Source organism: Pundamilia nyererei, unplaced genomic scaffold (assembly GCF_000239375.1).
Source record: "Pundamilia nyererei isolate P.nyererei 1_Seehausen unplaced genomic scaffold, PunNye1.0 scaffold00078, whole genome shotgun sequence".
NCBI classification, from domain to species: Eukaryota; Metazoa; Chordata; class Actinopteri; order Cichliformes; family Cichlidae; genus Pundamilia; species Pundamilia nyererei.
Window position 1 is genome coordinate 2,310,966 of NW_005187479.1, and position 25,634 is coordinate 2,336,599.

Sequence of the window (25,634 nt, forward strand, 5' to 3'; positions counted from 1 at the left end):
CACACACACACACACACACACACACACACACACACACACACACACACACACACACACACACACACAGATCAACTCAACTAAGGACAAAACATTTATATTGCATCAGCTGGTGTCTCATATAAGTCAAAAACAACAGGAACACAAAAAGTATGAGGAAGGACTCAGCGGTCAGTCTGATGAATCAAGAGCTGTTTGAACACTAGCAAACTAAATCCCAGTGCCTGAAGCAAAAATATTTTTTGACACATTCGCTGGAAAGCTTACATGAAGCTGAATCTCAAATATTTTTGCTGTTTCACAGCCTTCAACAGCAGATTAAGTTTTGTTAGTAGAACTTTAGTTATGAACCAATAACTGAAAACCTCGCTAATTAAAAGCCCCTTGCTCAGTTTTTAATGAATCCACAGTTAGACTTTTTAAACAGGCTCATCTTTAAATATTAATTTCCACAAAGCTCCATACTTTGACCAGTTTTCTTTCTAATATTACTAGGCATTTATTATGATTATTATTGAGATCCACTCATCCTTCTTTATGTTTGAGGTGTTGTTTATCTCAGCATAAAAGCTGCAAATCTTGGTAGCCAAATGTCTTATAGTAAAGTTTAGACCTTGGGCCGTCTCGGTGACATTGCTTATTATATGCAAACCAAGAGCCTCTTGTTCCTGACAGGTCAGCTTTAACTGTTTACAGGTGGGAGCGATGTTTGAATGATGATTAAAGACAATTCGCGTACAACACAGAGATTTTGTAGTGCGTGGTTACTGATTCTAATTTAAAGAGCTAATGTTTTAGAAATAACTTGAAAGAACAGACTTTACTTCTTCACTGTGGACAGTAATTCACAGGGACACAACTCAGTAAACTGCTGCCTCAGCGTGATCTAACTCAAAGTCTGCTTATCGATGCAATACTAAAAGGTACAGTTAACTCATTGACCCGAGGCTGCGCTACATTCTTCATGAGCTGTATCTCCTTTTTTTCCCCACTATAGTGTGTATTGACTTTCCACTTTGACAAGTTGTTGCTATTACTTACAATGCACAAATACTCACAAAGACTCATTATTTCAGACTTACAAATCTCATTGTTCGCTGGCACAGGGCCCAGAACCATGTTAACATGTTTTACTGATAATTAATGTTGATACTAACTGGGGCCTGTCAGATGACATTATATATTAGAAGTTGCATCAAGGCAAAACAGGAAATATCAATCACACTGATGAGGCTGCCTATTTATCATATGTTTACAACGCTATTTACCTTTTTGACTTTTACTCAAATGGAATAACAAATGATCTATTACACAGCGCACACAGATCTGCTGTGGGAGGAATGAATCAGGGACATAAGGAGTTGAGTGATAGAACCGATCAGAGAGATTTTATCACTGAAATCCATCCATCTCGACTGTCAAAACCCTCGCTTTTGTGGGTGCTTGCCTCCCAGCTGTTTCCTTCCAGGCTCCACATGTTCAGAGAGCGAAATTCAAATGGATGACCTTGCTGATCCTAGGCTTGGAAAACAGCTGGGAACAGTGTCCTGGAATACCAATGAGCTTAATTAATCTGCTTTGCTAAACACAAACAAGCACCAGCATCTGCAAAAATCGGTATCGCAGAGAACGGGAAAGAGGGGCAGGGAAGTGGGGCTCATCTCACAAATCATTTTTTTCCCCCTCCACCATCTATTACCAGCCAACTAAGACAGATTCCACAAGTCCACAAATCCTAATTTCCAACCACGTGAGACTTGATAACCACAGTGGACTAATTGCATTAAATTAACTTCTTTATTCATATTAACTGCCCCACAGGTATACAGTATGTTAATTAGCCCTAACATAATAGTAATAATTCTTACGATTTTGCATGTTGTAGTTTCAGTGAATCAGCAGTGGCTCCTGGTAACTGATTGATCTAATTAAAATATGGAAATGGATGCAAAGACATTGGGATATGACAAGTGACTAATCACAAATTATTCATCATTTATAATAATGACAAAAACTATTTTGGGGGAATAAGAGAAAAGTAAGAGAAGTGAAGTAAGTAAAGAGAAAATGAGAATCAATAAGCAAGATAACACGGGACAAATGAAAAGTGATGAACACAAAAGAAGAACACAAATATTATCAGTGGCACAATAAAGAGGAACAGGAACAACTGAGAGTAGTTTGATAACAGTGCACGGTATGTTTAGGAAGTCTAGTCCTCAGAAATCTCTCCGGCACAGCCAATGTCTGAAGTGAATGTAGACTGCCAGAATCCCATCTGTCTTTACAGAACAGACCAAACAGACCACTGTCTGCTTCGTTTCTGAGGAGTACCAGATAGCTCTGTGCAGCATTACACACTCACCAGCACCGGTGATCTGTATGTGATGCGACTACAGCTGAAGAGATGGATTTTCAGTTCGCAACTTTCTGGACACACCGGGATCCATAAATTTACTGTTTCTTTCTAGCACAGTTAAACAGTAAGAGGGGAAAAATAACTTCAATTTATTTTATTGAAAAGGAAAAAAAAACTGTGCTAGCTTAATTTAAATTAACAGGGACAAAGGCAGGTTCTCAGGCCTACAGCTAGACTTTCCTCGCTGCAGTAGTAACAAAGTAAAAAAAGCACAGCACATTTTCTTATCCTTACCCAAGGCTAACTTCAACATCCAAATGATAATCTAACTTAAAAAAAGGAAATGAAGCGCCATGGGTTGGCTTGATTTTAATCTTATTCTTGTCAGTTTGTTGCTTTTCACTACTTTACATCATCATGAAGAAAAATAAAGGAAAACTGGGTCTGTGATAAACAAAGAAAGCAGCACAGGGAACAATAAGAAACCTTTGATTTTCGAAATGCTCCGCTTGACGGCTGAGGGAGATGAGTCAGACAAAAACATTATTATGTGGCTCACTTTTTCTGCTTCTTTATGCCTTAAAGGGCAATTATGCCAGCTTAACAGAGATATGTATTAGAGAAAATTACTGAATTATCACCACAAGAGTCTTTTAGGGATCCAAAAACATGTTTATGCAAGTCCTTGGACATTTTTCAAGGAGCACAACAAGGTCATTATTTGAAAGGGCCCATACATTGCGCTTCACTAACCACCAACACGCTCACTATGGCAACACGGGGTTTTTCAGCAGCAGCTGGTATAAAAAAAGCTTATGAGCTAGCGCCTGAGTTTATAAATTTTTCCTCATTTGTTCTGTGCATTACAATATATTCTGTAATATTCCATAATACAGGTACAAGTACAGCAAATGAGATGTGAAGGGTAAGTCTGTCACTCACCTTTGATCCACACACAAAGGTGAATTTCTCGTGGGTGGTCATTGCTTCTCATGACAATATATCGGCAGAGAACATTGCATTTATTGTTGTAACTGCAATGCTATTTAGCTGTAAATAAAAAGAGTCAGGGACATAATTATATCTTTCTACCTATAGACAGTATATTGAGGAAACAATGCCCCAAAAGCATGTTCATATTATATAATTCATGTTCATCAAAGAGTTAATCTTAAACTGTGAAAGCTGCCTGACCAACCCTGGCCATTTTTATAAAAATTGTGTCTATCACTAGCACATGAGCGCTGCTAGAAACTGAAATTTAATTTTGCCTGCAAACTGTCGTGGCCGCTCTGAGTGTTGGCTAATGAATAGAATTGTCGTGGGAACCACCTCGGTGATCCTGGATCAGTACTCGAGTGTGCTGAGAGGTTGAATAAATCTGCACCCTGATCTCACAATCTAGTTCTAGTCTATTTCAGTAAGAATACAGCTTTTGGAGTCCCAATACCCTTACAACCAAAATCCCTATTTCATTTAACAAAGTAGCTGGCACTGCTGAATAGAAATCAGCTCAACCAAATACATTCAGTTAAATGATTGCAGAACAAATCCCAACCAAGAGAACCAAGGAATGCAACTATTTTTGTCTCACTGCTTGCATTATTCATGTAAGAAATTACATGCTGGTCAATGGAACAACAGTAGCAAGGCTGAGTGAGGAGGAGAAGGAGAAAAATGGAACATAAATAAGGAACGGCTGCAGCCGATAATAAGAGCGATAGAGTCAGGAGCTCCAATTCATTGGCTGGAAGATTAATGGTGCAGAGATGAATACAGCAGGGAGACAATAAGACACAAAAGGGGAAGAAGGAGGAGAGAGAGGGAGGCAAGAGAGGAGATGGACAGATGGGGAGATGAAAAACTGCAGACAGTTGAAGCAGAAAAGTTAGAGGGTGACCTGTTTGGTATTTACAGAGCACAGATTTTCATGTGATGATGTGTGTAGTGTGTGCACGCATTCATTTTTACTGAAAACATGTGTCTGCATTCATGCATCTAAATGTACAGCCAGCACAAACTGAGTAAGTGGACATCAATTTAATTTAATTTTGGTGGCTGTGTCAGAACTGTATGGAAATATTTAATTAGTTTTCACAATGTAACTTATACATTTATAGCTGTTTTTACTGTTATACGTACCTTTCGGTACAGCATTAGGAAAATACTCTGTGAAATGACAGTTCAAAGTGTCTTAGATCTTTATCATTTCTGTGTGAATAGTAGTTGATTAGGACAGGGGTCTTATTTAGTGAAAAAGGAGAAATCACGTGAAAGGAATCGAGAACAAACGCAGAGAGTAGAAAGAGAGAGCCAGAATCTGAGCAGGAATCCAGCCTGATGCCAAACACACTGTAAGTTGGAACAGCATGTCAGTATTTTGTTGCCCGGGCAATGAAATGTATTACTCTTCTACCATCGAGCAATTGGGAGGAAAGAGAGAAATGAAGCCACATTAGGCCTGACTTTTATGTCCAGGCTGATTACTATTGACGGGGTGTGACACAGGGCAGCTGGCAAACAGAACAAGCAAACACTCAACTGCCAATCATCGCTGACCTGCCGGGGCTCAGTCTGACCTAATCAACACACAGCCTCCTTCAGAGGTGGCCTCACACAGTGATGGATATACACAGATGTACCGACAAACAATTCTGCAGTGCCATAAGGCTGCAGTGATGTTGAAAGTACTGGTAAAAACAGGTTTCTTATCAAATATAAGCAGAAGGACAAAAATGTCAAAAGTGTGGATAAATAGTATTTTCCTATTCATATTTTCAAAATATGAACTTGTTGCTACATTACTTGTTCATAAAATGGAGTATTTTATCAAAAAGCACCTGGTTCCTTTCTTTGAGAGAGCACTGTTCCGCCAAGAAATTGAAAATACATGAATCACTTTCTTATAATGACACGAATGCTGAAGAAAAGGCTTTTTGTGGGATGTCGTTTGCTTGTTCCAACAACGACAGAGAGAAAAAAATATAGCAGAGGAGAAGAGTTTCAAATGTCACAGAAAAGTTTATAGAGTGACAGTACTTGTTGGGTGGTGTAGATTTGCTGCCAGGGTTTTGGACATATTAAGCCTTTCCCGTACTTTGGTGGGTAATCTAATTAGGATCCTGTTACAGTAAATCCAGATGAGACGAAACAAATAGACGAAGGGTTTGTGCAAGCGGGTCTGATCGACCTTCTGCTGTCTTTGTTGTAGCTTCTGTTTGTGAATTCGCTTTAAGTTCCATTTTATATTCTGTCTTTTTGTCTTACAATCTGTGCATGTCTACATCTGAAATTGTCTGCTGGTGTTATTTGGTTTTCTTACAAGGGGTAGAGTGTGATAGGCACAGAAGTGGTTTGGCAATGATGAAACAGGCTGCTTTCCTGGGGCGAATAGCATCTAAAATGCAATGCCTGACCTGAAAACGAAAGCACTTTTCTCTCTCCGTCACTTCACCTGTTCATGTGTGTTTGTGTGTTTAAGAATGTGAACTCCGCTATGAACTATGTGCGTATCACATGCCCAGCATCCAAATCTCAGCACATCTGCTAGATGGACATCAAAGCATAAAGATTTTAAAATGCTCTCTCCTCTCGCTTCACACAGCAAATTCAGAATGGGGTGACTTTTCATCCACGCAGCACACAGATGTATACCACATAACTAATTAGTAAAGGAAGCGCATCAAAAAGCTCAAGTGTATTATGAATGACAGATGCATCTGTGAAAAGTTTAATAATTGGATAGGGAATGTTCCAGAGTCTCTAATCTGAAAATGGCCATTTTTAAGCTCAACCACATTATCACATGGAAACAGTAAGTACAGCCCTCCGTTTACACTCTCAACTCATTACATTTGGAATTAAGGGTTCCAGATTAGGTGCCAGTGATCTGAACCTCTTTAAACTGCTTAAAACTTTAACAGCTATAGAGTTTTCTCTCAGAAGGGTGGCTGTGGCTCAGCCAACCAGTGGCGAGTGGTTCCTGAGCTCCTTACTGTCACTGGGTGAAATCTCATGCAAAGAGGGTTTTCAGGTTGCTAGCACATGTGGTCTCCTGTATTTTGCATGGAAGACAACCATGTGTCTGTAAATACTTTCAAAAGTCACTACTAAATGGCCGGCAGACAAACTTGAAGTGCAACCAGAAATATGGAAGTAAAAGTTTTGCGTCAGCACCACAGCCCACATGTTTAAACAGCACTACTTTTATTTTGACAAACAGCCTTCATTTCCTGTTTGTGTCACACTTTTCACAGTTTCCTCACTGATCAGAGAGCTCCTTGCGAGCGTTTGCAAGCAAGCACTCCATGGTGCTACAGGCAACTGTGGTAATCTGCTAGTGTCCGTAGCAATGGCAGGGAACAAAGCATCTCGGAAATATTACGTTTTCCTGTGCAAAGAAGAAAAACGTAGCCTTTAGAAGACATTCAAGGTGAAAAGGGAGAAAACACTGATAAAACTACTTCAGTGTGCTTATGAAAAGCCAAAAAGACATTCAATTGATTCAACTTTGTCACACATTCAAAATGGCAGACAAGTTGATGTCACATGGTTAGCAATCACATGACCTCAATAATCAGCTTTTCTACTCGCTATTTAACTGTGTGGCCCTTTAAGGCTTAGAGTTAAAGCTCTGTAAGACCTCCAGGAAAAAACAGAAGAAGAAAGAAAGTCTAGCAAAATAACCAAATTATACAAAATAAATGATCCAACTGCAAGTAGTACATTCTATTAAGTGGTTTAGCTTTAACATGACTGCCTTGCTTTAAACCTATAATTTAGTCCACTAGATGCAGTGGACCAACTTCTCTGGCATCATGACAGGAAAAAGGCAGTTTTGTGTTAGAAGGACAACCTTCTTAGATAAGTGCTCTGGAAGATTAATGATTTGCCAGTTGGGGCCATGAAAGGGACCTGAGCTATTCTGAACTCATTGTAAAGTCTTGTCATATTTTAAATGGCCAGTGCTCTCTCATTTCCAGCATCCCGGAGACATTGCGACTATATAAGAAAAGGGGAAACTTGCTGAAAAATTTAGACAATTTTATCTCTAAGGTCGACCAGTCGATGCAAAAACAAGGTCTCCAAGGACCTCGAAATTTAATTAAAAGACACGCAGGTAACTCATAAATGTAGGTGTCTAAATGAACTTTCAAAGAGAGATGAAATAGCAAAAAACTCACTTGCATGGAAGTCGTCCCAGAAAAAGCCTTCAAACAAGAAAAAAAGAGTTTCCGACAAGAAGATCCGAGTATAATTATAGCCTTCCAGTGACACAGGTGTGAACTAGTCATGTGCTATGGGTCTGAACCAGGGATATGGTTGTTTAGCCACAGTAACAGTGGACATTTGTGCAAACCAAAATGCTTTAAGGAAAATAACTTCTTACCAAATCTGAAAAATGAAGGTGGAAATGACTCAGGGGCTGAACAGCTGACTGCTATTAGTTTTAAATCACATCAAAGACTGCTTAACCTCCTAAGACCCGAACTCTTCCACGGCATGCATTTTTAATTTCTCTTTGATATTTGGGCATAATGGGACCTGATGAATGTAAAAACAAAGAATTACCAGATTTTTATTTTTTTTTAACCAGATTTTTGTTTCTAAGAAAAATAAGAGCCACATATGAGGATATTTGTTTAAAATTTCGATAGAACAGTAGCAGTATAATGTCCTCGTAAGTGGATATCAGCCCCTTGTAGAGCAAAATTAAGTATTTTGGTCTAAATAACCCAAAATGTGATGTCCACTTATGTGGACACCAGGTCCTAGGAGGTTAAAGATAACGTGAAGCCAGATGAAAATGAAACACAAGCAGAGCTATCAACGGGATTCAGAGGTTCCCTTCAATACAGATTAGCACATCCACCAAGGAATGGTTAAAAGAATAAAACGAGGGCTAATCAAGGAAATTGCCAAAGGCTGAATTTCATTCTAAAAAAATTTTGGTAAAAGGTTTAAAGAACTCACAACACTTTCAACTAAATACACACAGCATGAGACAGAGACGCGTAGACAATTATGAAAAATGCATACACATAGTTATTTCTACTAAAGAGGAAATAGCTTCTGACACCACAGAAATACTTTCCTTTTTCCCAATTCTTATTATTTTTTTTATCATTACTTTTTTACTTATTTTTTATTATCTGTGATTATAAGTTAAGATGTCACGCACAGGGGACCTCAACTCCTATTGTGAAGATTTTGCCCAAAATCAACACGTATAATTCTATAATGTATATATTTATTTTATTTTATCCTGCTTTGACTACATTAAGCGTACTGACAAGGGACAACAGATGCGCCAGTCATCACAACATAATCAGAAGAAACTGACTGGCTCAAAATTTGATTGCTAATGCTGAATACAAACCATTACAAAGTAAATGTATTTAAATTGCAAAAAAAAACCCAAAAACAAATGCAACAGTGCAAAAATATCCAAAACCCTTTGTTAAAACAACTTATTGTTTTTAACTATAAAAAGCACATTTGTAACTAGCTTCCCTAGTGATAACTGATTTCCCAGTGTCCCAGTTAACAAGTCCAGCAAGTAAACACTCACAGTAACCACCGTACCACACCGGAACACCTAACGGCATCTGAATAAAATGGGGCCATTAGTTACACCTGTATTTGACAAGTTGGAATGTTTTTTATGGGCTAAATGTGAGCTGAGCAGTGTTCTGCGTCGTGCAGCCATTTCAGCTGCAAGTTGAATTTTACCACTCACAGCTTTGTCGCCACTGTGGTGAGAAAACAGTACATTTCTGGGACTTTGGAGCAAACCTTGAAAAATAACTTTCTTGGCAATACATAAAATATTAAAGGGCGTTTGAACTCCAAATTATATTTTTCATATTTTTTTAAAGACCAAAAGAAGCCTAATGATTTATATATGAGAGTGTGCAATAAATACTCAGCACAGCTGTGTAATTACACATATCTCTGTATTTAAGAGCATCCCAGTAGGCAAGACGACAATTACTGTACATCTGAAGGTCGAGCTAACAAGACATACTAACTGTGTCATTTGTGCTGGAGAACCTTTGGCATGCTGTATCTGTAATATGTGCAGCAGATTCTTTACTGCCCGGCCAATTTCTGTAACTGACATTTGTGCAGTCCAGCTTCCTCTGTCCTCCTTTAGTAGTTTCTCCCCTCTATCCATCTTCCTTGGGTAATTTTCCAGTTCTTTTCCATCTACTTTTTACTTTATTTTTAATCTAATTTAACTGATTTCCCTCCAAGTACAGAGAAAGCGAAATGAATCTTAATACAAAACCAACCCATCCCTGATTTGATATATAAGAAACCACTTATTACGTAAGCTCTTTACATGTAGTTTATGTTTACCAACCACTCAGCATCAAATTTGCACTACAAAAAGCCCTAAACTTTCTTACTCTGCTCTCTATCTCTATCTGAGAAAGACTAATTATTTTTTTTAGCTCTAGGAGCAGAGATAATGTCATACTCAGTGTTGCCTCTTAAAGAAAGCTGGGTCTGTAAGTAGCTCTGCATCCTCTCGCGGTTTGCAGACATGCGTCTGTTTCGCATGTCAGGCATCTTTAACCTTAGCGACATATTTTGAGAACCTGCTTTAGCCTTTCTCTTTCTTCCTGAAGCCTCTCTTCCTGAGAGCAAGTCAAACTGACAGAATAGATATGGGCGTGTTTGAGTAGGAAGCTTCCAGACAATAAACTGCGTCAAAACTAATGTCTCTTCAGCTTTCGCCTCCACAGCCCACTTCATCAACTGCACACCTGTTTGGAGATCTCAGATCCACGTGTTGGTCTCATCTATTACCATCTCAGTCAAAAAAAGTAAATAAATAAGAAATCTCTAACTCACTTCCCTTCATTTGCCTCTAAGATGTTTTATGCAGCATAGTCATCTGTAAACATGCCTCATTCCCGTTTGTCACCAAGACAACAAGACAGCAGACAAAGAGTAATTAAAATTGCCCCTGCTGCTTTGTGCTTAATGTCCCTGTCAACCCAATATAGCCTCAGAGCCACTTCACAGCAATGTGCTGCCTACATTTGGCCCAGGAGCTCTTTTACATTGCCAAGTCACACTGCAAAGTACTGAGCTGAGGTGCAATTCATACAATTATTCCGCTCACCTGACAGTGAAAATGTACAAAATGGGGAAGCTTTTATTTTTCACAACAGTGAAATGCATCACTATTTGGGGGGGGTTACAAGCTGAAGTTGTAGAATCACTTGGGCTAAGCCTTTAAAAGTTTGACAAAATTACTGCCATACCAAAGAAGAACATGTCGAAGTAGGCAACAGTGACAGAGAGAACACTCTGAACACTTTATAAGTAAAGATTTATTGTATTTGTAATAAGTGCAGACTACTTCATGCAGACAGTAGATTGGTGCAGTCTTTTAGTAAGCTCAACTGGAGGTTTTTCAAAGAGCATATGTTGTGTGAACCATGCTTTCTGTACATATCTGAAAAACACTGAATACAGAATTATAGTTTTGATATGAATGACACCTTTGATCACCTGCGCACGATTCTGACATCACTGCTTTGTCTGACTGGCTTTCAGATGTCATCATTCAGCCTGTAACTTCTTTGAAATCTGCTCTATTTTAGCACCCAAGTAGCAAACTATCAAGCAACTTAGTGGCTGGGCTATTCACTGGTGTCTGCACAAGTTAGTGGAGATGGATAGTAGAGAAAAGCGCAATGAATCTTCATCATAGCCAGTCACTGCTTGTCTCTCGCCCATATACACCCACAGTCCCAAGCTGTTCATTTGTCTTAAAGCTATGATTGTACATCTCAGACCTCATGCTCATTCAGTCCCCTTCCCTGTCCCCCTCCGTGCTTCCATCCATGCTTCTGTCTGTCCATCCTGCCTCTAGACACTCGGATGGAGGTGGAAAGGTAATTTATAGCTTATCCCAGGACACGGCATCCACCTCTATTTACAGCACACCCACATTGTTCTGGAGACCCCATCAATATCAGGCAGGTGCGTGGGTTGTAATATCATCTATCTGCAAGTGTCTTGTCAGATCAGAGATGACACGTACCATGGAAAGACACACCAGCACCTCTAGTACTGTATACAGAGACATCAAGAATCCCACACACTATAGGATTCCACTCACTCATACCCTACACACAAAAAGAGAGAAAAATGGTCTTTGATATACTCTATGATTAAAATTTCACTGTCTGCATGCAATTTATGTTGTGTTCTATGCTGTAAATGATAAAGACTGAAATAACAAAACCTATAAGAAATTCTCCAACATATATAGATGCAATAGGGATACAGAGGAGTATAAATTGGCACACCCAATAGCTAACAGGTTTGAATCTGATGGCAGAATTTTCACGGCAGGAGAAGAAGATGACTGGCTGTGACGAAGCGGTTGCTCTGGGTCAAGGGTTGTTCTTTCAGTCTTACTCCGTACATCTGTCTCGTCACCTCTGCTTCTTTTACCATGACATGACATTTTCGTCAGAAATTTCTTCTTCTCTCTGTCAGTCACACCAACAGCTAGAGAAAAAGGTGCAAATCCTCTGAACTTACAAGTGTTTCTGCTTTGATTTTGCCCAAAATGTAATTTGATTTTCATGTAAGCTTCAATCACACAGAAACATCTGGCTAAACTTATAAAACCCAAGAACTTTTTGTCTTTTTTTGAGCACATTAAGTAATCAGAAGACTGTCTGGGAAAAGTAAGTGAACTCTAAAAACACATAAAAGCTCCTTTAGCAGCAGCAAAACTCAAAGCTTTTTTTCTGGTCTTTTGTGAGAGTTGAATAATGATAAGACATTCTGGATCATTCCTTTCGCAAAAAAACGGTTTCAATTCACCATTTTGTTTTGGCTGATGTCTTGATTGAACAGCTCTGTTTGGGTTAAGCCAAACCCTGTCAGATGAGCTAAGGTTAGTTCATTTCCTTGGCCATTTAAGAAACCTATTATACTGATTTACTTTTGTCTTTTCTTTGCACCTCATAAAACCTCTCCCAAACCTCTGGTTATGGACGGCTGCTCTGGGAGCCTCCAGTAAATTGTTTTTGCTACAATTCCCAACACTAGATGTTGAGGTCCTTAGGCAAGTCACTCAGGACCAAGATGGTCTGTTGCTTCGCAATTTAGATGTGGTTTTGATATAGGTGTGCAATGCACATTCTTGATCGATAGAAATATAGTTCAGCTTTTCTTTATTTTTTTAACTATATATTTATTTATTTATGATCACACCTGTTGGATTTGTGTGGTGAACTCTGCAGGATGCCCACTCTCAAGGAGAGTAGCAACTTTACACCTCCCCCATTGGTCTATTTGGAGACTAGAAGTAATTTTTTTCCTCACTTTCTCTGTTATGCATCTCTATAATACTAAGGTTTCTATACAGTGCTCTAATGTCCTATGAAAGTTGTGGCTGAGGCAACGCACCAACCAATCTTCTGGGAAGAGCCGACTTTATCAGTAACAGGGCTCGATAACGCAGTACATTGCACGTATTCCCTTAAGCTGAGTTAGCAGAGAGGTTTAGTGACATTTTCCAGCCTGGACTAAACGATTACTTAGTGTGTTTAATAAACACATGAAAACCATGTGTCATTACTTCAGTGAGAATGCGGCTATAATTGCAACTTAAGCCCTATTCACATAAAAAGCAGCATCACCTCATTTTGTAATAATTACAGAAATGGTCTGTGATCTGAGCCCCAAGCAAATCTGCCCTGCCCATTATTTCTAAAGAAAAAAAAAAACCAACCTCATATTATCCAACATTTTCCCAAACACTGAGGTAATAGTATTTGTCCTATTTAAATTGGCACTCGTGGTTTTCATTATTTTCCTTTCCTCCCTCTGTTCTGCTTCATTCTCTCATCACAACTATGGAGGCTGTGTGAGTACATATGAGGTCTCCTGGCAATACCAACCACACACAAGTAGGACTTTAGATGAAGGCTACATCACATTTCATGTGTAATCAATGCAGAAATTCTGGTAAACGTAAAGGGTTTACTCACTTTTGTGCAACTCTACTTGCTCTTTGCCTAGATAAAAGGTAGGAGCACAATTTTGCACATAGTATAATGGGTCTTTTACCACATAGAGTTGCTTCATTATGGCTCCAGGTGAGCACGAATTCCCCATCTTTTCTGACAAAAAAAATAACGTTTTTCTACACGAATAAGTCAGGATAGTCGGTGCTTTCACATTTTCATGCTACATTTCACAAAATAGGCATGCGAAATGATTCAAACACTTCGACATGCCTTCTTTCATGTGCTAGTGTCACAACAAACTGAGTGCAAGCCGCGACTGTACTTTTGTTGTTCTTTGCTATTGCAGCTTTAGATTATTAAAGATGTTTGGCTTTTGTGTCTTCATAAGTTGACTGCCAAGTTCCAGTTTTATCTTTAAATGACCTGTAAACTCTTACATATATCTCATCTGTAAATCAGGCACATGCATTCAGATTAATTACAGTAATATAAAATACTACCTACCTACTGCAAGAATCATCTTGACCCAGAAAGTCACTTGCTGCATACAAGCAGCTCTAAACACTCAGATGGAGGGAGGTGAAAAAAAAGATCAGTATAGCAGAATAACCTGAGTTGGCCTCTTTAAACTTTTAATAACTGCCACCTGTGCGTTCTTATATGTTCAAAAAAGAGATCAAAGTAAACAGCAAAGAGTGTTCTTGCCAACTAAATCTGTGAAAAGTGTCTGTGAAAAGTCTTCTCAATAGGAAGAAATGCACACAACTCAATTCTGCTCCAGAAATATGAACAAAATTGCATTTTTCAAGCGAATTGGTTGATTTCTGGCGAGCCTGTATGACAGCAGAGAAAAAAAGTGGGAAGCAGATGTGACACGTTTGACCTCTGCTCCATTAGTTTCCAGCAGTCAGCCATCTGACAAAAAAGTACAGACTCTCCTGTGTGGAAGTTTTGGTTTTGTGTCATATGTCCCTGGACTATGAAGCAAAGCTGGCTAGTTAGTGTTAGTATCGGGAAGGCGCTTAACGATTCTGTCTGTGATATGTGCTAATTAATGTTTGGTGCAAGCGACACTGTTTGCCTTAAAACTCAGTTCACTAGTTTATGACGAGACCTTATCCAGGACTGAGACAACACGGAGAGAGGAAAAGAAGAGATCGCTTTTATATAAAATCTTGGAAGTACAACCACTGCTTGTTAAAGCATACTTGGTGTTTCTTCGCTCAAAACTTGCCCCCACATGTGCCAAAACACTCCTCATCCAACAATTAGTCACTAAATAGTACACATCTCAGCTTTAATGCATATTTAGTGTAACAATGATGAGCATTAAATTGACCTTGAATAGAAAATAGGTCTCAAAGGGTCATCTAGCTAATTTAGTTAAACAAATCTTTACCTCTTACACACTGGCATCCAGTCATTTGTTTTCAGTTCTGAACAAGAGTGAGCAAAAGATATGTACTTGTGCTACACCATTGACTCACTGGTTACAATTAACATAGTGCTTCTCCAGACTGGTCAGATGCAAATTGAAAAAGCCAATAAAGATTGGTTTTCTCCCACAAGCTGCCATCTCACAGGAGTCTGAATGGCTACTCTGGATCCATCCCAGCCTCCCAGCCAGCAGCATTGACCCACGTGTCGATATACCTGTAAATTTCTTCTGGCTAAAGTGAGAAAAATCAAGGCAGCAGGTTGTTTAATGACAGAATAAATCCAGGAGGATGTTCAAAGCAATTGATATCCTGACAATACCATCAGACTCCAACAAAGCACTTCTGTCCACTATTGTAGCGAGATTAATAGCCTGTTTGGTTGTCCTGCTTAAGTCTTTAACCCAGGATAAGTAGAAAAACCACCATCTTGTCTTTTTTAAAGTTGTTTCATGCTCAAGGTTTGATGACAGTGCAAGTCATCATAGGAGCATGTGAAATGCAAAATATCTGAAATACAGCATGACTGAAACCGAACTGATCATTTACCAGCGTGGCAGAGGTCAAATTTGATCTGGGTATTCTAAGATAATCAAAGCAGTGTGGCAGTTATACTGACAACGAGGCAGTGTCATAATATCACAAAAATAATACTATAATAAAACAAAGAAGTGGTATTTTAAAGTAAAAGCAGACCTTTTTCTTAAACCTGAAGAATGAGGTGAGGCTGAGACAATGAAAAGGCTGAGAAAAAAGAAATATTATTTAGGCTTAAGACACTTAGGGATGGGTTATCGTATGTGCATGCCTTCCTATACTCCATCAAAGTAAACATGAAGGCAGGCAGCAGGTGCATCATCATATTAACTTGCAGAAAAAGGTCTTTGTCAGCTGTGATAACTGCTGAGACTATTTTCTAAGACTAGTTTATCAGACAGACAGAGAAAATAGGAAAATAAAACAAATCCCTCCTTATCAACGTGTCTTTATTTCTTTTGAACAAACTTATTTTTAAATGTTCATAAACACATTTTGTGGATTCTTTGTACATCAGCATAAACAGTGCAATTGAACAGTGGAATTGCTAATCCGCAATCACATATCAAATATGAATGAAGCTTTGTTACACAGTGTCCAAAATCATTTAATAATTGTTGTCGTTGACAAATACAATAACGGCCTGTCTTGATTATAATACAGTGTTTATATACTGCTCATAAATACTAAATATGAGTGTGAATATCTCCACTTACACTAAACAATGATCCCCAATATTCTCTTTATTGTTGAAGATCAGAGACAAAAATTGGTAGAGGTAGAGACAAAGGTGACAAAGAAGTGATGATGAGGCAAATAAAGATCTTTAAAAGAAGAGAAGAAGAAAGTGTGTGACCGTGGATGATGAATCAGACAAAGATCCTGAGAGATCAATCAACAGGCTCCAAGTGTCTGGTTTCTGCCTGGACAGCATGGGGACAGCAGAGATCAATAAGGAGCAAGGCCTCCTGGCTGGTGGCTGGTTCAGCACGGGTGGAAATAGATTATAAACTGAAACACATACTCCAGTTTTCTACTTCAATAAGCAGAGAAATATTAGAGTTAAGGAAGGGAAAATAACAAAACAAACAAAAATGTATATATAATTTCATTTTGATGATGATGACTTTTAGCTCATCAGGACTGTCAAGAGAAGCTGGTTCAGGAACTTGTGAGATCCCAGCCATCTACGAGAGGAGCACGCTGTGCTTCTGTCTGCTAACAAGATTTATAGAGATGACAATTTCCTTTTCCAGCAGGACTTTGCATTTGTTCAAAAAACTCCTGCAAAATGGTTTGCAGACCATATTATTACTGAGTTAGCCAACTCGTATGATCTGAATCCCACAGAGAAGCTATGGCGTATTGTCAAGAGGAAGATGAGAAACACCCGACCCAAAATCACTGCTATGAAAGCAACCTGGGCTTCAGTAACAACTCAGCAGTGTCACAAGACTGACTGTCTTCATCCCACGCTGTACAGATGCAGCAATGTGTACGAATATACATCCTATTCAGAGGCTGGGCAATCTTGCATTTTAAATCTTGTTTGGATTGGATTGGTATTAGAATGTTGTGATCATTTGAGATACTGGATTCCAGATTAGCCATGACTGTCAGTAGGGCTGTGCGATATGACCAAAATCTCATATCCCAATATAAGAATTCTATCATCCCGATAACGATATAAATCACAAAAATGTAACATTTTCTGTAAATTCTGTGAATCTCGGGCAGCTCGACTTGCGGGAAGTGTTTCTAGTTGCGCGTCATGTAGCTGCAGTCGAGTGTTTTAACAGATGCATGAAACTATACATTTTTAGACATAAGTTGTAACAGCCGCCGTTTTCTTTGTATTTATTACACAGCGTGCTGCGGGGAAAAGCCTGTTCTAACGTTTGAGTCTAAGGTTTATTTTTTAGCACCTGGTGGCTCTTTTTAATTCTCATCCGTAAATAATCTGCTATTTCACGCGATTCAGTTTATTTTGAAAAGTCTCAACAGGATCTTGAGCTTTATTGTGAAAGGTTTATGTGGAACATAAACAAGCGGACACGCGATGGTGTTACCATCGTTGTTGCTAACCACAACGCATAAAACAGGCGCTTGTCTGTCTGTTGTGTGGTTATATTAAATATAAGAGAAAGAGAGAACTTTAAGAAATTAATATAGCCACTACAGTGACCATCAAAAGCTCGCCATTCTCACCAGCCGCCACCAGCGGGATTGGGACCGACATCTGCCCCTGGTCCTTTGGTCGTATCGGACTGCGGTTCAGGAGTCCAGCCAATGCACACCTGCCGCTCTGATGTTTGGATGGGAGCTCCGGACGCCTGTGGATCTGGTGTTCGGGCCCCCCCCGAGCCGGAGATTGATGGTGGGCCAGAGATGGACTACTACAGGAGGCTGAGGGAGCGGCTGCAGGTGGTTCATGACTACACCCGCCAGGCCCAGGCCAGCGCCGGAGTACGACAGAAAAGAGTCTACGACACCAAGTGCCGAGGGGGAGTTTTCATGCCAGGCGACAAGGTTTGGGTGTACTGCCTGGTCCGCAAGAGAGGAGTGTCCCCCAAACTGTGCAGTCACTGGCAAGGGCCGGCGGAGGTCGTAGAGCGGCAAACAGAAGTGGTCTACCGCATCCGCATGCCGGGCCTGGGGCGCATGGTGGTGTTGCACCGGGACAGGCTCTCACCGTACCGACTGCTCACTCCGGCAGACGCCGGGGCAGGGGATGATGGTGGCACCCCATGTTCTGACCCGAGTGACTTTCCCCCGCCAGTCGAGACCGGCTGGTGCGCCAAAAGAAGGCACCTGGACATTTGCAGGACTTTGTGTTGTGTAGGGTAATGGGGTCGTCGGGGACGACTGACCCCTTAGGTGGGGGCTATGTAGCGGGTCAGGGGTGTTCGGGGTTCTGTTTTTACAGTTATGTTTTGTTTATGTTACCATAGTGACGGGTAGGGATGGGTACCGGTGTCATGATGGCACCGGTTCTGACATAAACGGTAGTAACCAGACCGAAAAGCAGCGCACATTTCGGTGCTTTATTTCGGTGCTTTTTTTTCCTGAGCTGTGATACACTTTAGATTCCAGCCAATCATTTTACGTTTCCGAGGATAGTAGGCGGGGCCAGGTACGTACGTACGTACGTTCTGTTAAAGCAGAGCTACAGATTAAAAATGCCCAAGGCGAAGCGGTTAAAAGTCTGGCTGTACTTCATAGCAAAAGATGCAAACTCAGCAGCAACAAGTGCTTTAAGCTGATACTGTGATACTGTCAAAGGAGGTAACACCTCGAATCCGATGAAACACCTGGCGACGCATAGCGTTTTTTTAAGAGCAGAGAAATGATAGCTTGCTGCGAGACCTCACACCGAGCACATCTACTGCGGGTGGGTTGCCTGTTATGCAACATCCCCCAAAAACACGAAGAGGAGAGTCCTGGCTCCTAGCCCTGCCAGTGTAGCAGAAATGATGACGGATGATGATGCAGCAGCAGCCGTTCTTCTCTGCGTGAGTAGGCTAACCACGTTATTACATTAATGCATGTAAGGTGAACTAGCAAACATCATCATAGCTACATGCTGCTGTCTTCTTGTTTGATGGCAGATACTCCCTTCACCCTGGCTAAAAAGGCTAAAATGACCAAAGAAAAAGTGGAAAACAGTTAAACATGAGAGGTTTAGGACAAAGTTTGTGTTTTTTCCATTGTTTAAACACTGCTTCCAGCCAAGAGTGATACCATATATGCCCCATTGCTGCAGAAAAGGCTAACATTGTTATATTTTTACAAAAAACAGCTGAACATGAGAGGTTTTGGACCAATTTTGTGTTCTCCATTCTTTAAGCACCGGTTTGAGCACCGTTTGAGCACCGGCACCGTTTCAAAAGTACCGATTTGGCACCGGTATCGGATAAAACCTAAACAATACCCATCCCTAGTGACGGGTGACGCCCTCTCGCTGCGACCGTGGTCAGAGGGTGCCCTGTGTGTTGTTGTTGCTGTGCTGTTGCCGCGCTGAGCAGTGAGCTAGCGGCAGTGTTCTCCTGGCAGATGTAAATAAATGGCTGTGCTCCCTGGCTAGCTCACGGGAAGCAAGACCAAACGATACCTCCATCTCCTCCTTGTCTGAGCTCGCCACAATATGTTATATCGAACAGCCCTAACCGTCAGAAATAATACAAAAAAGGCTTGGAATATTTCACATTACATTTAATGAATGTCTCTTTGAGTGCTGGGTTTTTTCATGATATTCTAATGTTTTGAGATGCACTAGCAGAAGTAAAGTGACAATCTAAACAGGTAAACAGAAAATGACCTTGAGTGTCAGTGGTATTAAATCGTACCTGCAAATAAAAGAAACATTGCTAACCTGAACAGCATTTGGTTGCTTGTTCACGGCTTCTCAAGCTTTAAAACTGTCATATTAGCATTTTTGTAAGCTTTACATATTCTGTAGGACTCTACATGAGGGTACATCATTAAGTTAATACATCTTCCCGCATACTGGTGAATGTTTTAAAGGCACTCTTAGATAAAAGAGTGTGGATTCAACGAAAAAGGGGAGAGACACAAGCCGACACCTATGGAAAACTCCTGAAGGGAAAGCTGAAAAGTAAATCAAAACACAAAATCCCCTCCAACTCTTCTGGGATATGGCACTCGCTCTAAATCTGGCAAACAGGGAGTACTGATGAAAGCAGGAACTGTTCCCACAGGGATGCAAATGAATCTTCTCCACCTCTTCCTTAGACCCATAGCAACACAACATGCCCACACCAACAATTTTATTTCAATTACTCACATCGCTCTCTCCCTCCATCCATCCATTCAGCCATCCACCCATCCATGCTACTCTGCTAAGTCTTCTTATCTGCCTCTTGTCAAATAAATTCATGAGCAGTAGGGGATTTGTCAAGAAAGATGAAGAGACGGGTCAATGCTTTGCTTCTGTTGTTTAGCGTTTTTCAGTGCGGCTCTTATCCCGGCCTTGTTTCTATTGTTAACAGATTCCTTGAGTCTTTATGGGACAGAAAATGGAGGTGTGTGCAGTTTTTGTTTCCCTTTATCAAGTGGCAACAGGAGCAGCACCTGCCTGTTTAATCTAGCAGACACAAACACTGTCTGAGTATAAACCACTATACTGATGACTTCCACTGCAAAGCCATTTGCTGTCATCCAGTCATCTAAAAGCACTTAAAACATTAAGCACTTAAACACATTTGTCTTGATGCATTTCCCATTGAAGGCCTTTGACCAGCAGATCGTTCTCTTCTCATACAGCATTATCTGCTAATGGTGGTGTATGATTAGTTCTGCATCTTATAATACATCACGTTTTTATCTATTGATGGTCATGGCAGCAGCAGTGTAAACCAAGATACCCAAGCTTGTATCTCCATGGCCTCATCCTCCAACTCTTGTGGGACGACACAGAGGCTCGCCAAAGCTCACCAAGAGAAATAATCTCTCCACCGGCTCCTGGATCTACCTGAAGGTCTCCTCCCAGTAGGACATACCCAAGACGCCGGACCTCTCTTTATTCAGAAGGAATTGTAGCTAAATGCCCAAACCACCCCAAGTGGCTCCTCCTGAGAGTAGTAAAAACTTGACTCTTCTAAAATGACCTGTAAGCTGAGCCCATTGCAACCATCAGAGAAAACTCACTTCTGCTGCTTGTTTTTTTTTTTTTTACGTGTTTAATAAATATTTTTAAATTGGTTATTTAACACCAACATATACTATAAAATTCCATTCAAATCACAATTTACAGGACTGCTGAAACTATGCTAAACTATGCCTCCTAACTAAAAACTATGCTTTTATACATGGGGATAACCCATGGATAACTATCTTGTGATGTAGATATTTTATAGAGTGCAAAAACATAAAATAAACAAAGGTTTGCCTCATTGTCAAGCTTGACCAGACTTTTATTGCTGTTGCTTTTTACCTTAATGCTCTTTATATTCTATGCAAAGCACTTTGAATTGCCTTGTTTTACTTTATTTGTCTTTAACAGACACTTAACTTCACCTACCTTTAATATAACCTACCCCACTGAGGAAGACAGGTGGGGATTAGAAGCAGAAACGGAGATAAAGACCAGTGTTACGTCTTATGATCTAATGACCTTCACCCAGCATGGCCCCAGCGTGAAACTGAGCTGTAACAGCAAACAGACAGCCCGAAACAGATTAACACTGACCACTGGTGAAACAAAGCAAGCTGGTGGGAAGTGGAGCGAGTGCAGGAAGAGCGGGAACCTTCTAAAAGGATTGTAGCCTATACCACAGAGTAATTCTTCTCCTCCTCTCTAACTGGGATACAGCGAATGGCAATAAAGCTAAATGCTTTCAAAGCCTAAAAAGGAAGGGAAAAAACCCCAAAAAACAAAAACAAGGAAAAGTGATAAATTATTTACATCAGTCTGGGAATGTGGGTATCATACTGAGCTGTCCATTTTGAGATTTTTCCTAAAGCATGAATGCATGTTTGCATGTATATTTCAGTGCATGTGTCCACACACACAGCTGTTGATCTTGACAAACAGGATTCTACTTTGCTGGCATCTGGTTGTGACGGTGCAGACCTCGCTGCTGGAGTACTGCCTTGGAGTTTACTGCAGGCCCACAGCTTGGATTTCAAGCTTCTGTGAACTAACACCAGGCTGACAAATGCCTCAGTCGTAATAGTAAGAATGAGTGAAGGCACTGAAACACCCGCAGGAAAAACAATTCTGGACTGAATCTTTAAATAGCCTCCTATAACGGAGCTGTCAACACTCAGAAATGTGAAAAATGACAGAGAAGAATTCATTGTCTGTAGGGTTGCAATCAGTTATGAGAGGCATTATCAGAGGCTTATGGCTACATAAGGGATATGCACTGCTGCATACGGATCACAACTTTAAAGAGCATCAAATGAAACATCAGTAGAACTATGCTCAGATTTTTTCTGGAATACATATGTTTTAGTCCTTTAATTGGGATCGATCAAAGAATATACTGAAGGAACAACGTAGTAACCTTAATCACACATGTTACCATTACATTACATGCAAGCCATGAAATCAGGAATCCAACATCCTCATACAATTTCAGGAAACCATTTTTGTTTTGTTCTCCTCTCTTATTTGTTCCACATTCGATCCGTTGTGTAAGATTGTTGCAGTTATTGTGTTTTGTGACTCACTGTTTCTGTGTCATTCTTATAGAGTTATGATTTAAAAAAAAAACACCCTGTCTTAAGCAAGTTTATTTACCTAATTTTGAGAGGTATTAAGGACCTGATTATTTTATTATTATGTCCTGATATTTAAAACCTCACGACTGACAGAGGGTGTACTTTTCTTTTACCATGACCGTATAGAAATCCTCTCCATCTTAGTTTGTTTCTCTTAACCTTCTGCTGCTCGGGCTATCAAGTTGTCCCATTTGTCTTAAGTGCCTTATGAAGTTGCGGGTTCAATAAAAGTTTATACTTTACAGTTTGCTTCATAGCTCATGTAGTGATAGAAAGGATTTTGCTGTAATAATTCTATTATCTCTCTGTCTCCCATTTGTCCCATTTAGACTGGCAACCTGTAGCTTAACCCCAGAGACTCTGAGTCCTTGATTAAAAAACAAAAATGTAATTAAAGTATTTTGGCGACCGGAGTGACAGCACACTGGAAAATTGGACAGAAAACAAAGTATGTCAATGTGAGGTCAGGCATCCTTGAGAAGGGTGCTCAAGCTGATGCACCAAATGTCTCATGGGAGATCCATTTCCACTTGGCTAGCTGCAGATTCAATCAGTTGGCAGGAGAGAACTCTTTCAACCAAATGTCAGCGATGATGTCACCGAGTTGCTGTGAATTCATCATCCTGAATCACTGAATCACATCAACTATCCTTTTTAGCATGTGACAACATTTGAAATGCTAAATGTAATGGGTACTTGGAAAAAAAAATGGTCATGTGTCACTTTTCAAATGTAAATGTAAAACTGAGCAGTTATGACGCTAATCTCAACGGGTCCATTTACAGATTAAGTGATTAAGTCTAATACCCAGCCAGCACACACAGCCTTGCTTCATCAACGACAAGTTTGTGTCGTGCAGCCGAGTGTGCTGAGTGTCACTGATGATCGAATATGTTTATTTACTAGTCAGTCTATGCTCTCTGCTCCTCATTATTCTCCGGGAAGTCTCCTACTGCCATCACCACCTCCATCCCATCTCCCATAAACCATCGGCAAGGCCAGAGCAATGTAAGGCAGCCGTATTTACAGCCCTGAAAGCAATTGGAGGTTAACAATGAGGCCTGGCTGCTGCAGTTTATGGGCCGCTGTAAAATTGCCACTATGATTAAAATCTCCGTCAGGTGAAAGACAATGGTGCAGCCCTTTATCTCAACACTCCCATGAAATATCTACTCGCACTCATCCTCCCTTTCTTTCCTCTATGACCTCATTTGCAGGCCTTTACCTTGGTTAACTGGCCTTTTACGGCTCACTGTCTTATTAAAATCTGGGGAAGCGTTCTAAGAGTTGTTGGCCTGCCCTTTGTGAAAGTGTGTGTGTGTGTGTGTGTGTGTGACAGTGCATTGTTTACATAGCAAGAGTGCATGATATTTTTACAGACCTGATATTTTTGTGGTGTCTTTACGATTTACCATTTAAACCTTAACTGTTACAAAAAAAAAATAACTTTTGACAGACTCCTCACTGAAGACTGGTAGACCCTCTTGACTTCCAGCTTGTGACTACCAAACTGTCTCTGCTTTGACAGGCAGAGCAGGTTACACTGAATACAGTGTCATTGAGCTGAATTACGTTTGTCACCTTGCAGCATTCTTAAGAAAAAGTTATAAAGCAAAAATCTAAGTGTGGGTTAAACCACCTGGTGGATGGACTTTGGCCATATTACACAAGCAGTGTAAATTCAAAAACCTTCATGTGCACTCAGATAAGGCACCACCAGCTGTTCATTGATTCACAGGTTCCAACCAGAGGTGTTCATCTAATTCAGAAGTATGAAACATGAGGCCAAAGGGCCAGAATCGGCCTGGCAAAGACTCCAATCCAGCTAACTGGAGAACTTCGGAAAATGTTTAGGGGTGCATAGATTTTGATGTTTTAACTGTATTATGATAAGAACCACATGCTTACCAATTGATAAAGGATGGCCCACTCCATTCCCCATTACTGTTACATTCCACACCAAAGTAATTAAGTAATAATTAAACAACTAAGTGACATGTGGCTGTGACAGAGCAGGTACATGCAGTGTTGAATGTCTGCATGTGGCCAACTGACAAGGGCAAGCAATATACTTGAGTGAATTGCTTCCAGTATTAACCCCCCCCCCCGACTATGAAAGGTAATTTTGAGTTCCGTTTTGCAACTTTTCATGAGCAGTTGGTGGTTGAAAAGATAATACATAGCCAATATAATCTAACTGTAAGCTATATTTACTTGTTGGAAGTGAACTTTCTCACAACAGAGACAGCGGGAAAGTTGTGTTTGTTTTTAGACACGATGTGGGTGTTGTATGTAATCAATACATTAATAAATTACAGTATAATAAAATATTGGTATCATCACAGAAATCATTCAGTACAATCCTAGAACGTATAGATAGGGAGTACGATAGCATATAATATCTGTATTTCACATATTTACATAATGGCTACTGTATGTGCAGCAGCAACACACAGAAACTAAATTAAAGCGACTCCACGGGAGGAGCTCTCCCAGGTTTCTGCTGTTATATTGCATTTTGTGTGTATTTCATACCATCAGAAATACCATTACTGCAAAAGTAAATTTCAGTATTGTGGTATTCTGTATCTAACATCAGTGGCAAGCATGTGACTCAAATATTCATTTACTTTCATACCAATCCAATCTGCTCATCGCTAATGCGTCTCTTTTTTCTCCTTTAGTCTCTTAATTTCTTATGAAGCCTCAGCACTTCCCTTCCCTTCTTATCAGGTACAAGAGATGAAGGGGTGGGCCCATAAAAGCAATCTGCCAGTGACAGGAATAGCAGGAGGCAGGGCACCGAATCTATATCTTGTTCATTTTAACAACATACACATTCATACACACCCACCATTCAACGCCCACATGTCCATATACTCTACATTGGAATATGTATGCACCAAGTGGCAAAGAGGAAAAAAAAAAACATCCTTTATGTAACCTCATTCTCATTCTAAAAAAAAGCAAGGCAACCACCTGGAGGCTGCAAATATACAACTACAGGCAGTTTGTGACAGTGGATACATTCATTATAGGTAAAAGCAGGTGGCT

At 40.2% G+C, this 25,634-nt stretch overlaps 1 protein-coding gene across 1 annotated transcript in view; it reads right to left on the minus strand.

Annotated features, from left to right (window-relative positions):
- The window catches only part of b4galnt4a (beta-1,4-N-acetyl-galactosaminyl transferase 4a), a 142,372-nt gene that overhangs the window by 63,649 nt on the left and 53,089 nt on the right, over positions 1-25,634 (minus strand). The gene's annotated exons all lie outside the window — the stretch shown is intronic.